Genomic DNA, 13,132 nt, shown 5'->3' with positions numbered 1-13,132 from the left:
GTGGCATGACAGTACGCCCCCTCCCTCTTTATTTCTCCTCCAGAATCGCTTTGGCTCCAGAGGTGCTTTTGATGTGTGCTTTGGCTCGGCGAGTCCGACTTTGGAATATGTTCTTGGGAGAGCGTCGGTTACTTGCCTGCAGGCACAATCTCAATCCCAGGGATCCTGGCCCTCTTTGATGGAATACTTTAGGGAGCCGCCCCCCCCTCTCAAAACCCCCCTTTCCAACACACACACACACAGACCATCCCCGGGCCCCATGCACCACCGCACTCCCCGGAATCTCTTTGAGAGACTCCTAACAAGGACTTTTGGTGTGATCCGAGTCCGGTCCAGATGAGCGCTGGCAGCGGAGTCGGCGCTTACATGACACCTTAACCCCCCCCCCCTGCCCCCCCCCCCCCTTATATAATACAAAACCCTAATGAAGCAAATTTCAGACTGATAGATGAGCAGGTTTATTGACGACACTTGATGACGGAAGCTTTTGATTGATTAAGTCACTCAATATTCCCATCATATTTCCGGAATTGTTAGGAATTCCGATTTTGAATGGACGCCCACACACACACACACACACACATGTTCAAATCTCACTTAAACGATGAAGTGCTTTCCTCTTCATTGATCAGGGGCGGCCCCCTAAAGAGCCCTCTTATCACATCATTTCCCTGTTTATTGATTATGTATATTGATTAGGCGTTTATGTATATAAAGCTGTGGTAAAAGTGTGTGTTAAGGGTCCCATAACTTTTGCACAAATTATTTGTGCATTTTTTTAAAATATTCTACATAAATTGAGCTATTTTAATTTTAATTATGCCATAATTTTAGGTACACCTGCACTCTTAAAATGCAAAAAAAATGGTTTTATACTTTGGATTATTGAGTATATTAATACTTATTGTATGTATCTTTAAATATTTACATAAGGATAATGTAATCATAAAAAAAGTTTAGTCAAGTGATAGGAAGCAGAAAGCAAGAAAAAGGGGTACGTTTTTTTTTTTTTTTAAGAAGGAGGGCTGCATGGAGTTGAGGAGGGAGGAGTCAAGCGGGAGAAGGAGCAGCTGGAGTCCCACACTTCACCCTCTCTTCTCCTTGCGGGGGGAAAAAAACGCGCACTAAAACGCCACAACAGAGTGACGTGTATGGTGTTTTTTTTTTTTTTTTTTTTGCAGTACACGCTCGTCTTCACTTGTGGGGCAGACTTGATGCTTGTTTGTCCGACGGCCTTTGAAAGCACCCAAGTCCCAAGTACTAGAAGAAGAAGAAGAAGAAGAAGGAGACCCGCAAGAGGAGGACGAACTCTGACCGCGCCGTTTTGGGAGTTGCAGCGTGGAGAAAGCGAAAGAGGAGGAAAAAGTCGTCCGGGACATCTCCAAAAAAGACGCAACTGCTTTAAAGACGCCGTGTCCGTGAAGAAGAAAAAAAGTAAGTCACGCCTTTTCCATGCACATTTTACACACTTTTTTAGAACAGCGTGAAGTCCTCCGTCATGCCGTTTCGTGGAAAAGTTTACTTGGAGCAAAAAAAAACAACTTTCATGTAATTAATACAGCGTAATTAACACGCTTTACGGCATATATAACTTTAATACTAAACTTTTTAGTGGACGCACACTTGAGAGAAACGTGTGTGTGTGTGGGGGGGGCACACGTGTGATCATATTTCACTGTGTGTGTTTGTGTGTGTGTGTGTGTCTCCTGTTTCTGACTTGTTGAAACCGTTAACAAGAAGACACATCATTTATTAACAAAAAAAACAACAACAAATACACTAAGCACGTGGCTTGACCTTTAACATTTAACCTCATGCATCCAGGTATAATAATTATGTTTATAATATCAACATGATGATGATGGTATCGGACCAAAAATGATGTGAGGCCACATCAGAGAATAAAAATGATTTATAGGAGGTTTTAAGTCTATCCAAAAAAAAACCCACCCCCAATTAAAAACCGCCTAAATAGACATCATGTGTTTTTATTTTTGTTTTTTGTGGTGATTTTTTTTTTTTTTGGGGGGGGGGGGTACATGAAAAAAGCCCTTCCACATGTGGAGATATTTGCTTGAAAGTCCTGGCCAGCTGTTCCACATTTGATCTGCTCTGTCTGCTCTCAGGTTTCACATCATGCCAGGGTTCCATTCCCTACTCTTTCTGGGGTTAGGTTGGAGGGGTGGTGGGGGGGCAGGATTAGGACCATCCGCATGTTGTAATTTTACTTATGAAAAATTTAATATTATACTGTGAAACTCCAGTTTGAATTGACAACATGAGAATAATTCAAATTGTACTTTATAAGTACATTTTATTTGTAAGGGGCCTGTACATTAAGGGCCTGATAATAATAATAATAATAATAATACATCAAGAAAATTACTATGATAGCCACACAATTTTTTTTAAATATATAAACAATATATGTATTAATAAGTAATTATAAATGAGTTAATTTATTGTGTATTTAAATGAAAATACTGAAGGGTATTGGTGTCAAACCAACAACAACAACATTAAAATGGTGATGAATGCCGCGGCGTTTAAGATGCTAATCTGCCGAAATAAGACGCGCGACAAGGAAGTGCTTATGATGAAGAAGAAGAAGAAGAAGCGGCGGCGGCAAGGAACGATCCGGATAATACCAATATCCGGCGGATATTCCAGATAGCCGCCGCATGCTGTTTATCTCCACTTTTTAAGTCCCAAATTATGCAAGAGTTACGCTCGCCCCGGCGCACCCGTGACCTTTGCGACCCTGCAGAATAGAAGCTGTCATGTTAATGCGAGGAGGTGACATTCTATTAGCTTTTTGAGCTATGGCCTCTCCTCCTTTTTTTTTTTTAACACACACACATAGTGTGTCCTCGGGGTTTTGTTTTTTTTTTTTAACGCCCCCTTAGAAGAGTACCTGCTATCAAGTTTGTATGCAGGAGGCCCTAATGAGCTGTGTTGTCGTGCTAATGCCGGCCCTCAAAGAGGTGCGAGAGGTTGTGTTGTGAAGGAAGTTGACTTTCCTTTTAGATAATTTACCACTTGCTTGTCGAGGCACGTTGCCTCGTCTCGGCTTGTTTGTTTATAAAGTTGTAGTAGCCGCAGTGGAACGTTTGCTACCAGGAGCGTCCTAAGTTGTAGAAGAAGAAGAAGTGTGAGGGGAGGAGAAAGTTGTAGCAAGGCACCGTCAAAAAAAAACGTCCGGATGCATTTTGCGTGCGAGCCGAGACAAGAAAAAGGGGGCGCAGGAGGGCTCCTCCTCGGCCCGCTAATCCCCAGGCCCAGCCATCCCTTCAGGGCATGCCTCAGATCTGGCTCTGCGGCGCTCCGTGCGGACCAGCCAGCTCCGACGGCCGATTTAATATGCTATGTGTTCCCGCTCCCGCCCCCTACCCACACCCCACCTCCTCAGCCATCATTGTCCCAGTGCGGGACCCCCGACCCCCATCCCCTTGCTTCAAGGAGCCTCCTAAAGGCACCTTTCAAGCTGGGTGATGCCTTTGGATAAGGCATATGGCGAGGCAGGCCGAGGGGAGGAGGCTAAAGATATACTGTCATTTTAGATATGTGTTGCGCATATTTAGGAGCTGATATGCTCACTTTATCCACCTCTTGTCCTCTTTTTCTATCCGAGGCGGAGACGCCGCCGTTTTCATAATGTGCTTGAAGAAACTACTATGGGACCAAACCATCCGAATGCGCACACTTCCTGATTATCGCTCTAAAAATTGGAGCGCTTAAGGAAAAATAGTTGAAATGACTCAACGATACTTGACCCTTGACCTATTCATCAAGCCCACCAGAAGTACAGGGGTCTCAAGTGTCTTTGCCGCTAAAGCTAGGTGTTTAGAGTTAACTTGGTTGTTTTATTCTTTCCCATGTTAATAGTTGTAGATGTGTTTATGGGCCTGTTACATGTTGTGCTGTCATTTTTGAACTGAGGTTGTCAATCACCGACATCCAGCAGAAGCTGTAAGTAGCAGGCGATGTGGCTCGTGCAGGTTCAGAAGTTAACTTCTTGAAGAGTTCTACTAAATCCACAAGGGTGGATAGGGTCCAAATACCATGTTTGCTAAGTCTGTAGGACCTGGTATTCGGTAAGTAGATGGGTAGTCCAAAAAAAACAAGGCAAAAGTCGTTATGTACTTTGTGTACAGGAGGAACTTAACTTCTTGAAGAGTTCTACCAAGTCCACAGGGAGTTTCTGAGCTCTTTATAGGGTCCAAATACCATGTTTGCTAAGTCTGTAGGACCTGGTATTCGGTAAGTAGATGGGTAGTCCAAAAAAACAGGCAAAAGTTATGTACTTTGTGTACAAGAGGAAATTAACTTCTTGAAGAGTTCTACCAAGTCCACCAGGAGTTTCTGAGCCCTTAATAGGGTCCAAATACCATGGTTGCTAAGTCTATAGGACCTGGTATTCGGTTAACCAGATGGGTAGTTCAAAAAAACAAGGCAAAAGTCGTTATGTACTTTGTGTACAAGATGAAGTTAACTTCTTGAAGACTTCTACCAAGTCCACCAGGAGTTTCCGAGCCCTTAATAGCGTCCAAATACCAAGGTTGCTAAGTTTGTTGGACTTGGTATTAGGTTAAACAGATGGGTAGTCCAAAAAAAACAAGGCAAAAGTCGTTATCTGTTTTGTGTACAAGATGAAGTTAACTTCTTGAAGACTTCTACCAAGTCCACCAGGAGTTTCTGAGCTCTTTATAGAGTCCAAATACCAAGGTTGCTAAGTATTTTTGACCTGGTATTCGGTTGTGCAGATGGGTAGTGCAAAAAAAAACAAGGCAAAAGTCGTTATGTACTTTGTGTACAAGATGAAGTTAACTTCTTGAAGAGTTCTACCAAGTCCACCAGGAGTTTCTGAGCCCTTTATAGGATCCAAATACCATAGTTGCCAAGTCTGTTGGACCTGGTATTAGGTTAAACAGATGGCTAGTGCATAAAACAAGGCAAAAGTTGTTCTTTATTCTGTGTACAAGATGAAGTTACCTTCTTGAAGAGTTCTACCAAGTCCACCAGGAGTTTTTGAGCTCTTTATAGGATCCAAATACCATAGTTGCTAAGTCTGTTGGACCTGGTATTAGGTTAAACAGATGGGTAGTGCAAAAAACAGGCAAAAGTCGTTATCTGTTTTGTGTACAAGATGAAGTTAACTTCTTGAAGAGTTCTACCAAGTCCACCAGGAGTTTCTGAGCCCTTTATGGGGAGCAAATACCAAGGTTTCTGGGTCTGCTGGGTTCAGCAGATGATGTGAAGGTCTTTGTGAATATGTGTTCCCGTCAACCCATTCTTAGGGTAAATCTGTTATGGTATATTGAATATGGTCTTTAAAACGATGCCTGCCTTTCCCGTACAACGCCAACCAATCTGTTGCGTTCAGGGGAAATAGGATCTTAGGAGTCCATTTCTCAGATGTTGTCAGACCAAACGATAGACGGTAGTTCTTCTTCTGCGGAGCCGCATCCGTGTACGTTTACCCGCCTCAGTTGTATGGCCAGCAGGGCTAAGCGTGTTCGGCGTCGGCTCCATTCGATTCATTCTTCATCTCGCCGCCGCGTTTGCCTAATGAACAGGAAGTAGAGTTTAGCGCCGGTCTAAATGAAAGAGAGTCTGTTTTCTTTTCACACGAGGGCGCCGCTCGTCTCCTACAACTTCACGTGTTCAAGTGTGGGGCGGCGTGAAGTGTCGCAGCGAGAGGTGAAGTGTTTTGCTTTTGGGGGGGGGGGGGGTGTTTGCTTGTAAAGTTGAGTGTCTAAAGTAAAGAAACCCGGGGGTTGTTTTTGCACATGTGGCATTGTGTCGCCTGTGACGGGACCGGGGTGGTGGGTGGCTGGTGGGGGGGGGGGGGGGGGTCCCGTCACTCCAGCCTTATTCCTCCAATGCATCCTCTAAACGTATTGTCCCTGCATCATGAATGACGTTATGTGTTTAAAGCATGACCCCCCCCCCTTGCCCTGTGGTGCTCCTTCATTTTGGAGTCTTGGCTCATCCTGGAGTGGAGGTCAACGAGGGGTCCATTGTTTGCCGTGTCAGGAGGTTAATACCTGAAAGAAGCACAGCAAACATGTTTAGATGAGCACCCCCCTGCCCCCCCAACCCCAGAACCCCCGCCTTCCACTTTCACTCTTCATTTCCGTTTTTTTTTTTTTTTTTTTTTTGTATTTCCCAAAGAATGCTGACAGAGCCTGGCTTTAATAGTGCCTCCTCATCTCGGAGAAACAAAAGAAGAACTCAACTATCTGAGCAAACTTCTGCCCCAAGCTTACGGAGACCCACAAGCCCCCCCCACCCCCCCTTTTTTTGACAGCACTGCATTTGAAGACTAATCGTTTTTTCTCATGCAAAGCATGCTGTTTTAAGAGGCCTGGCCATGGAGAGAGAGGGGGGGTGAGCTGTGTTTTAACAATACTCCACAGGGAGTGAGGAACAGGGTTTTGGGGATGGAAGAAGGGGCGGTGGGTTGTGTGTATATGTGTGTGTGTGTATATGTGTGTGTGTGGGGGGGGGCTCCTCTTTCCTTTTTCTCTGTTGACAAAGCCCAGTTCCTTTCAGGGCTCCGCGGGAGTTTTTTTTTTTTTTTTTTTTTTTTTTTTTAGGGGGGGGGGTGCAGGATGAGGCACATCCAAGTTCCTTGAAAGAGAGGGGAGACATTTTTAATGACAGTTTGTCATCATGCTCCCTGAACTTCCCGGTGAAACGTGGGGGCGGCCTTTTGCTGCTGACAGGCCAGGAGAGAAAAAAAAAAAAAAAGAAAAACCAGAGGCCCCCAAACTGGTGTTTTTATTAAAGGGAGGGGGGTGATGGGGGCGGCATTCTTTGGAAGTATATCTTATTCATGAAGAAAAAAAAGCCAGATCGGACTTCCCAAAGAATTAATTATATCTCAGATGCAGGTTGCCGAGCGAGACACGGTAAAGCCTCCCTCGTTGGGAGCGGGGGCCCCGCACGAAGCCTTCCATTTGTCAAAGGTGGCGGACCCCCTTTCTCCCACTCCTCAACACTTTCCCCCATCCGCTCCCTAACTCATTGTCTGGACCCGGGCAGGACATTAGTCACCGCCATGCCCCGGCAGCCTGCAGGGGGCTAACGGACCTCAGCTCTGGGAGTCCGGGGGCTGCTACCGAGAATACGGGGAAAAGGTTGGCGGGTGGATTGAGAGCACGGTGGAGGAAATGTGGGGCGGATGTAAAGCGAAGGAGATAAAATGTAAGAGTGTGTGTGTGTGTGTGTGGACAACCACTCCTAGCTCTACCTCAGGGCTCAGTGTGTAAGCCCCCTGTCTACACCCGCCCCCCCCCTGCCCCCCACCCCACCCCAAAGCTGCTTTCACAAAGAGATTTACAAGACAGGTCTCCGGTGTGTTTCACTGCCCTGCATGATAAGTGGCGGACTTGGATTGTGTGTGTGTGTGTGTGTCTCACATAACTTGACCTTTCTTGTTCTTCCGCATGAAATTCTGCTCCGTTATTAGCGATCAAGCAGGTTAGACTGACACCAGCCCCCGTGTGAAGGACCCCTTGCCGCCATATTTATATGTGTGTGTGTGTGAAAGCATTCCGCACACTCAACACCTACAAGGATCCCCTTAGCTTTTAGAATTATTTATAAAGCTCGGCTTTTGTGTGGCGCTCTAAGTCTCTGTCTCCTCCCATTACAGGCTATGACTTTACCTGCGCTCCCCTTTTTTTTGTCCCCAAACGCTCCCTCGGACCCCCTTCTGGCATCCTGGTGTAAGGCGGACGTGAACCCTTAAGGCCACGAGCCACAAGAACATAAAATATCTTGAAAATTGAAACAAATGTTGACTAAATGAACAAATGTTAGGGCGGCACGGCGGTCTAGTGGTTAGCGCGCGGACCTCACAGCTAGGTTCAATTCCAATTAGCCTTGAAAGTTTAAAAAAAATTGGTACAGAATTGGATTTATAATCACGCTTGCTGAGATATCATTCATAAATCTTCATTTGACAGGTAAAAAATATACCTTCAAAGTTCCGAAATTGGCACAAAATAGTGACTGGAGCAGAGAAATGTGCATATATGATAATATATTATTGAAAATCGACATAAACCTTGCTCAAAACGGACGATAAACGTATTCAAAATGTCTTAAAGATTCTTGCTTTTAGGCTGCATGGTGTACAAGTGGTTTGTGTGCAGGCCTCACAGCAAGGTGACCCGAGTTCAATCCCACCCTCGGCTATGTTACATGTTCTCCCCGTGCATGCGTGGGTTTTTCTCCGGGTACTCCGGTTTCTTCCCACATTCCAAAAACATGCTAGGTTAATTAACTCCAAATTGTCCATAGGTATGAAATGTGAGTGTGAATGGTTGTTTGTCTATATGTGCCCTGTGATTGGATGGCGACCAGTCCAGAGTGTATACCCCGCCTCTCGCCCCGAAGACAGCTGGGATAGACTCCAGCATCCCCCCGCGACCCTTGTGAGGAAAAGTGGTAGAAAATGAACGAATGTTGGAAAAGCAAATTAGTGGCGCCCCCTATGGGTTGCAGGAATCCATGTAATAGTCATATCCTTAGTAGAGAAACTTACACATGACTTACAGGCATATTGTTAGGTGCTACTGTGGAGACATTTTACTCAATGGCGGCCATGTTTTTTAATAAATCTTGATGTACTTATCAGTCCGATAACGATGTTTGGTGGTGATTCGGCGAAATGCGTTAAAGTTACAGTGTGTGTTTTGACAGTTCAGGGGGTTGAACTTTGGGTTTTTAATATGCAACACATTTTCACCCATACATGCGTAGAACGTTTTTATTGAGGAATATAAAAGTATTTTTCTCACAAGGTCACTTCAGAGAGGGCCCCAGAAAGTTTCTCTTGACCCCATCCCCATATGGCGTCCATTACCGGGTAATCCACCAGCGCCGCCCTCCCTTTTTTTTTAGCACGCAACAAAGCAGGATGAAGGTTTGAGCGTGTTTGCGAAGGGGTTTTATGTTAATGTCGTTTTTATTGAAACAAGCCCACATGCGATTATAACCCCGCATGCTACATACTAGCAAGGCCGGGGATCGATGCAAACAAGCTAACGTGGCCCTAATAAGCTATTAGCGCCCCCCCCTCTCTTATTGTTGGGGTAAATTTACATACATCTTATAAAGCTCCTGTTCTGTCCCGGAGCGAGGGATGCTTGTGAGTGATGAGGTTGTCGTTTTTTTTTTTTTTTGCCGCGTCGGGAGATGTGACCGCAGATTACGCCGCTCGCTTCCTCTTCTGATGTCGTCCACGGCTAAGTGGCAACGGGTGAACTTATTATCCCTGTCTTAACTTCCAGCGCCGAGCCCAGCTGCTCTCCATGCTTCCCAATTAACCCCAACCTCCCCTTGCCTTCATTAAGACCCCCCCCACCCCACCGCCACCCCGCCCCTCTTTACCATGTCGGCTTTGTTTACCCACAGAGATGTACTCTGGGTTTGACATTTATGTGAGTAAAACTAGTAAAAACATACAACTGTAGATGGAGGGGGAGAAGTGGGGGGGGTCTAATGACATTCTTGCTGCTCCGTTTTGATGTCAGGAATTTTTCAGGGCGGTTATGCCAACTCTTTGGGAAGTTTTTTTTTGTGTGTAGTGTTCCGACTTCAGCGACTTCCAAAGTATGCAGCTGTGTGTTTTTGATGAATTTCGATACTTCCGATGAGTAATAGTATGTGTGTGTGTGTGTGTGTGTGTGTGTGTGTGTGTGTGTGTGTGTGTGTGTGTGTGTCAAGCACACTCAAATCCCCCGAGACCCACAGTGTGTGTATTCTACAAGTTGCCGTGGAGGGATGGGTGAAGGTTGGTGGTGGGGGTGTGGGGGGGGGAGTGAAGTGTAACGTGGCTGATATGAAAGCAAAGGGAGAGCGTCGTCTCCAAAGTCTGCGGGACTCCCATCTGAGCCGCCGCTCGTCTTTTGATGTCACACCTCGCCTGCCATCGCCGGCTCCACGCCCGCGGAGTGGAGGAGTCGCGCTCCACAGCACAGCCACTTCCACTCTGTGTGGGTTTTTGCCTTTTGAAGTGTGCCCGCCTGCACGACCCGGGAGTCAATTCACTTGTCTGCACAAGTACAGGCGCAGACTAAAAGTGTCGTGAACAGTCCAACATAATGGACACGGCCGTAAAAATGCCTATTTTTGATACTTTCTACCATATAATACGCCTCTTAAACACATTTTAAAAGCTCTTTTACACATAAAAACAATTACAGGAATACCTTATATGGTATTGCACTCCCAAAACATCTTGTCCAAGCATCTTCCTGCTGGAAAATGTTGAGCAGTACTCATTGCTAGCACCTCAAACCACTTTCTATAGAAGTTAGCAGTAAAAAAAATGTGGGAATCGACTTTTTTTTTTGTCCAAAAATTGCACTAAACAATACAATATCGGCCTCACATAACAAACTAGTCCGACTGCTAAATAACCCGCCACGGGGCCAAAGAAAGTGACCAGCAATTTGACCCCCTTTCAGAAGGTCCGACTCAAACCAAAACGTACTCTAACCGAATTATTCATTCATTCATTCATTTTCTGCTGCTTATCCTCACGAAGTTCGCGGGGGGTTGATGGAGCCTATCCCACCTGTTTTGGGGGCGAGTGGCGGGGTACACCCTGGACTGGTCGCCAGCCAGCAAATCACAGGGCACATATAGACAAACAACCATTCACACTCACATTCATACCTATGGACAATTTGGAGTCGCTAATTAACCTAGCATGTTTTTGGAATGTGGGAGAAACGGGGAGAACATGCAAACTCTACACAGACATGGCCGAGGGTGGGATTGAACTCCGGTATCCTAGCTGTGAGGTCTGCACGTTAACCAATCGACCACCGTGCAGCCCATTTATAATTATTTTGCGTATAATTATTGTCTCAAAAATGTATTTTTTGTTCATATTTTTGGGTCGGGTTGGCTTCCTCATTGGGAAAAATCAGAACTTTTGGAAAGAATTAATCAGAAAAACAGGTTTGTGATCACAAAACGTTAGAGAAATCATCTCTGTTTGTTGGTTTGCCTTGTTTTTTTTGGTTTGCAACCAATTAGAATGATAACCAAGGTTTGTTAGGACCAAATTACAGTTACTCCCTCAAAAATGTATTTTGTAGGGATATCCGATATTGGGTCTTTTTGCCGATATACTGATATTGTTCAACTGTCAAAAAAAAATTCTGATACCCAACGATATTGTCGGACATCCTTAGTATTTAGCATTATTTTTGGGTTGGATTTGCATGATTTCCTGTGGGGGAAAAACTGCCTCGGTTAACATAACATGAAGGAAAAACCTCTTTCCCCGGGCTTTGCTACACATCTTAAAACATAGTGAATAGGCTAACCTGCTGTTGAAATATGAGTGCAATGTTAGCACTATGCTAGTTTGTGTCCTGTGCCACTTGTTGGACAACCACAGCTGATGATCATTAAAGCTACAGGCACGTTTTATGGTTTTGTGATTAATCCGCGGTTAGTTGAGGGTAAAGTCGACCGTCAACCACTCCCACGTCTCTCCCGTGCCGCCCCCGACATGTCGGCTCACGGATGGCGTGCTGACAGAGTGACCTTATTCCAAGGAATGTTCATCCCGTCTCCTGAAAGATAAGGTGAAACGTGGACGTTTAAGAGAATCATCCCTTTCAGCGCGCGTGGAATGCGTAACCCGCCGTTACCCCCTGGACGTCTTCCCATCTTCCGCACAGGAAGTGGGACATTAAAGCCGTGCCATTCCTACTTTTGCCCCCCCCCCCCTTCCTTTTTTTTTTCTCTCTTTGCATTCCTCGGCCCGACTGTGGCACATTTCAGCTCAGCCTCATTCAGCATTCCTTTACATCCTGATTGCTTTGCCCTCCCCGCTCATTTTCTTGCAAGTCTCCCCCAGTTTAGGTCCGGCTTTATCACGGCTCAGCCAAACAGCAAGACAACTTCATCTCATCCAATTTGGACCCCTTTAATGCGCTTTAAATGGCACGGCCCGGGGGCCAGCACGGGAATTAATAAGAGCCAATCAAGCCGGCCGCTGGGGCATCCAGTCCGGTCTTTAAGTAAACATTATGACTTCTTGAGCGGGGGGGGAGGGGGGGGCGGATGAATAGCGTCGGAGCTCGGGAAAGGCTAATTTCTCACTTAGCCGTCCTGATGGGGGCGAGCTAATAGGCCTCGCTTTGCCTGGCTGATTGTCTGCCGCCTTTATTATTGCGCATTATCGCGCTGCCCCCTGGCTGTTGTCGGGCTCTGGCCTCGGAGACGCTCGCTCCCGCCATTAATCACGCCACACCGCTCGTACGACACGTACGACAATGACTCACGGGAGTGAATGAAAGTGCAAGTAGACAAATTAAAGAGCGCCACAGATGTCTAACCGGGGGGAGGGGTGACGGGGGCAACTTTGCTAATGACTTTATAACCTGTAGCTTCATGCTTTGCTTTTTTAGTTTAAGCATTTCTGTGCAAATGTGCAGCAGAGAGACCCCAAATTCAGGGGAAGCGGACCCCTTCTACTTGTAGTTTCAACGGCAAGCGGCGTCTCAAACCCGCAAGTTCAAACCCGGGAAACTTTCCCAAGGACCTTGGTTGTTTTTTTTTTTTTTTTTTTTTACTGCAGTCATGATCTGCATTGAGCGCCCTGGGCCTCGCATTTAAAGCGCTGAACAAGCATCTTCCTCGGCGCATCAGGAGGTGTCGCATCAAAGGCTGCAGCGTGGCAGCCAATGCTAAGTCAAAATATATAAATAAGTACTTTTAATAAGCAAGGGAACGGCGGGGTTCAACAATGCGTGCCAGGCTGCCATTGTTGCTTCATTCGGGCCTTATCTGCTGGGTAGCGAGCGCAAAAAAAAAAAAAAAACGTCATCATCGTGTAAGCGTCCCCGATTACATCGTGCGGGTTTGTTACGCAGGAATGTAAGATGCACTCGGCTCGCTCAGGGGTCCCACAGCAGACCCCTCCAAAGCATTGTACAGTAAGTGGAGAGGTCTGAGCTAGCGCGGCGCTCACTGGGATAATCCTATTAGCGCCGCTCAAAGCTACTGATGGGACGCTTTGTTGCACTGTTTGTCCTTGACAAAAAAAAAAACAAAAAAAAAAAAACAACAAACATCCCTCGTTTGCACAAGCTGCACT

At 45.9% G+C, this 13,132-nt stretch overlaps 1 protein-coding gene across 1 annotated transcript in view; it reads left to right on the top strand.

The window, feature by feature from the left end:
• Positions 1-13,132, top strand: part of gli3 (GLI family zinc finger 3) — a 92,887-nt gene that overhangs the window by 4,861 nt on the left and 74,894 nt on the right. The window contains exon 3 of the mRNA XM_058059549.2: positions 1,182-1,434. The gene's annotated coding sequence lies outside the window, so the exon portion shown is untranslated. The remainder of the gene's footprint in view (positions 1-1,181; positions 1,435-13,132) is intronic.

The sequence above is a fragment of the Doryrhamphus excisus genome, linkage group LG7 (genome assembly GCF_037039965.1).
Source record: "Doryrhamphus excisus strain RoL-2023G ecotype Guam linkage group LG7, RoL_Dexc_Guam_v1.1, whole genome shotgun sequence".
Classification (NCBI taxonomy): domain Eukaryota; kingdom Metazoa; phylum Chordata; class Actinopteri; order Syngnathiformes; family Syngnathidae; genus Doryrhamphus; species Doryrhamphus excisus.
This window is presented reverse-complemented; position numbering and strand designations above follow the sequence as displayed.